Genomic DNA, 4,307 nt, shown 5'->3' with positions numbered 1-4,307 from the left:
TATAAGCTTCAATGTTTCTATGCAGCTGAGGTTCAAAACCAATCTGTACTGCCATTGTGATAACCCACAAGTATAGGGGATCAATTGTAGCCTCTTTCGATAAGTAAGAGTGTCGAACCCAACGAGGATCTAAAGGTAGAACAAATATTCCCTCAAGTTCTATCGACCACCGATACAACTCTACGCACGCTTAACATTCGCTTTACCTAGAACAAATATGAAGAAAGAAGTACTTTGTAGGTGTTGTTGGATAGAATTGCAAGATAATAAAGAGCACGTAAATAAAAACTTGGGGATGTTTAGATAAAGATGCAATAAAGTTAGTATAGCGAGTGTGGAAAAGTGGTGATAGGAGTTGTGAAATTGTCCCTAAGCAATTGACTACTTTACTAGACCGATAGCAAGTTTTATGTGAGAGAGGCCACTGCTAGCATGTCATCCCTGACTTGGAATTCTATGCACTTATGATTGGAACAATTAGCAAGCATCTGCAACTACTAACGTTCATTAAGGTAAAACCCAACCATAGCATTAAGATATATGGGTCCCCCTTCAATCCCGTATGCATCATTTTCTATGCTAGGTTGAAGCTTCTGTCACTCTTGCCCTCCAATACATAGTCCTATCAACATGCAACTAACCCTATGGTGTGATCCACGCGCGCGCTCATATGATGGGCACCAAAGGACAGCAACATAACCACAAGCAAATTAAACCAATCATAGCAATTCACCAATTACCGATAGGACAATGAAAATCTACTCAGACATCATAGGATGGCAACACATCATTGGATAATAATATGAAGCATAAAGCACCATGTTCAAGTAGAGGGTACAGCGGGTTGCGGGACAGGGGACCGCTGTTGATAGATGTGGGAAGGTGATGGAGATGTTGGAGAAGGTGACGGAGGTGTTGGTGTAGATCGCGGTGATGATGATGCCCCGACGGCGTTCCGGCGCCACCGGAAGCGAGGGGGAGAGAGCCCCCCTTTCTTCTTCTTCTTCTTCCTTGACCTTCTCCCTTGATGGGAGAAGGGTTTCCCCTCTGGTCCATGGTCTCCATGGTGTGGGAGGGGCGAGAGCCCCTCCGAGATTGGATCTGTCTCTCTGTCTCTCTCTGTTTCTGCGTTTCTTATATTCCCGGAGATCCGTAACTCCGGTTGGATTGAAACCTTCAACATGATTTTTTCGGATATTAGCTTTCTTGCGGCAAAAGAAGAGCAACAACCGCCTTATGGGGTGTCCACAAGGGCCAGGGGCGCGCCCACCCCCTGGGGCACGCCCCTGCCTCATGGGCCCCTCGAGCATTATCTCGCATTGATTCTGCTTCCCAAAAATCATAAATATTCCAAAAATATTCTCCGTCCATTTTTATCTCGTTTGGACTCTGTTTGATATGGGTTTTCTGCAAAACATAAAACATGCAACAAACAGGAACTGACACTGGGCACTGGATCAATATGTTAGTCTCAAAAATACTATAAAAAGTTGCCAAAAGTATATGAAAGATGAATAATATTGGCATGGAACAATAAAAAATTATTGATACGACGGAGACGTATCACCTTGCTAAGGTGGACCCGACACTCTTTAATCCGAATGGCATGCGGACAAAGCAGTACGTACCACATGGAGTGACGAATGATGTCTTCTCCTCATCTTCTTTGGACATGAAGATCTGATGGCATCCAGAATAGGCATCCAGAAATGAGAGCAAATCACAACCCAAAGTGGAATCCACTATCTGGTCAATATGCGGCAAGGGAAATGGGTCCTTCGGGCAAGCCTTGTTGAGATCTGTGAAGTCAATGCACAGCCTCCACTTCCCGTTTGCCTTCCGGACCACCACTGGGTTTGCTAGCCAAGTGGGATGTAGCACTCCTCTGACCAAACCAGCTGCCTCAAGCTTCTTGATATAGCACTTCAGCTTTTTAACGTGCTTCAGCTTTTTCAACCCTCACGCAATACATGAGCGCAAGCCATGGATATAGCACTATAGGTGGAATGGAGTATGATGGTGGAGGTTGTGTGGAGAAGACAAAAGTGAGAAAGTCTCACATCGACGCGGCTAATCAATAGGCTATGGAGATGCCCATCAATTGATGTCAATGCGAGGAGTAGGGATTGCCATGCAACGGATGTACTAGAGCTATAAGTGTATGAAAGCTCAAACTGAAACTAAGTGGGTGTGCATCCAACTTGCTTGCTCATGAAGACCTCGGGCATCTGAGGAAGCCCATCATCGGAATATACAAGCCAAGTTCTATAGTATATGAAAGTGATAACTCAAGAGACTTTCTATATGAAGAACATGGTGCTATTTTGAAGCACAAGTGTGGTAAAAGGATAGTAACATTGCCCCTTCTCTATTTTTCTCTCATTGTTTTTTATTTTCTTTTTTTTGGTTGGCTTCTTTGGCCTCTTTTTTTTATTTGGGTTTCTTTGGCATCTTTTATTTTTCATAAAGTCCGAAGTCTCATCCCGACTTGTGGGGGAATCATAGTCTCCATTATCCTTTCCTCACTGGGCCAATGCTCTAATAATGATGATCATCACACTTTTATTTACTTGCAACTCGATACAAAAATATGACTCTATATGAATGCCTCCCACGGTGTACCAGGATGTGCAATTATCTAGCATGGCAAAGATATCAAAAATGGACATGCCATGAAAACATCATGCTAGCTATCTTACAATCATGCAAAGCAATATGACAATGAATGCTCAGGTCATGTATATGATGATGATGGAAATTGCATGGCAATATATCTCGGAATGGCTATGGAAATGCCATAATAGGTAGGTATGGTGGCTGTTTTGAGGAAGATATAAGGAGGCTTATGTGTGATAGAGCGTATCGTATCACGGGGTTTGGATGCACCGACGAAGTTTGCACCAACTCTCGAGGTGAGAAAGGGCAATGCACTGTACCGAAGAGGCTAGCAATGATGGAAGGGTAAGAGTGTGTATAATCCATGGACTCACATTAGTCATAAAGAACTCATATACTTATTGCAAAAGTTTATTGGCCCTCGAAGCAAATTTACTACTCCGCATGCTCCTACGGGGGAGGTTGGTAGGAGCAGCACGCACATGCATATTATATCTATCAAAATCATCATGTGTAGTAGTAAAACGCAACCCATCAATATAATCCTTAATAAGGGCAAACTTCCTCGATATAGTGTAGTCGGGAGAATTCAAAAAGATAATAAGACTATCATGCGTGGGTGCAATAGCAACAATTTAGTGTTTAACATAAGGAACTATAGCAAGTTCATATCCATAAGCATAATTCATATTGGCATCTTGGCCACAAGCATCATCAAAAAGGGGTAATTCAAGAGAATCAACGGGATCATAACAATCATCATAGCAATCATCCTTCGGTAAGCATGAAGGGAAATTAAACAGTGTATGAGTTGAAGAGTTACTCTCATTAGAAGGTGGGCACAGGTGATCAATCCGCTCTTCCTCCTTTTGTTCTTCGCTCTCCTCCTCATCTTTTTCATACAATGAGCTCACAGTTTCATCAATTTCTTCTTCCATAGAGTCCTGCAAAATGTTAATCTCTTCTTGGACAACAGAGACTCTCTCAATAAAATTATCAATATCGGAATTGAATTCATAATTCTCATAGAAATATTTAAGTATAGCAAAATTTTCAGGTCTGTAAACAGCATCATCAAGATTTTCACACTCTTTAAACAAAGATTCAATTTCATAAGCACCCATAAAAGCAACGGATTCTTCTATCTGTTCCACATCATAGTAATCATAGATACTGTCGTGGAAATATCACGTCAGATGTCCTCGTGAAAGGACTTAGTCGTGGAGCCATCGTGACGGGTTAGCTTAAAGGGTTAAACCGGACAAAAGACACGAGGATTTTATACTAGTTCGGCCCCTTCGATGAAGGTGAAAGCCTATGTCTAGTTGTGTTGGGATTATTGAGGTCTCGATAGCCAGGGAGCAAACATGCTATGCCTGGCTCTCGAGTTGTTGTTTCCCTGTTCCTGAACCGCCGCCGGGTCGTCCCCTTATATACACGGGTTGACGCCCGACCGGTTTACAGAGTCCCTAGGCTGGCTCATACAAGTGTCCGGCTCGGTCTCTCCTTTCCTAACTTACAATACAGGTTACAAAACCATGGCGGTTTACCACTATGGGCCCTAATCCGCCTTTGGGCTTCGGGCCTCTAAGCTTCATTAGTAAAGCGCCATCTTCTGGGTCTTCGTGGGCTTCAATATAGTTGAAGGTGAACCGGCCCCTCCTAGGCGGTTTACACTCAGTAGTTATATC

Source organism: Triticum dicoccoides, chromosome 3B (assembly GCF_002162155.2).
Source record: "Triticum dicoccoides isolate Atlit2015 ecotype Zavitan chromosome 3B, WEW_v2.0, whole genome shotgun sequence".
In the NCBI taxonomy this organism is placed as follows: Eukaryota; Viridiplantae; Streptophyta; class Magnoliopsida; order Poales; family Poaceae; genus Triticum; species Triticum dicoccoides.
Note: the sequence above shows the minus strand (reverse complement) of the source record.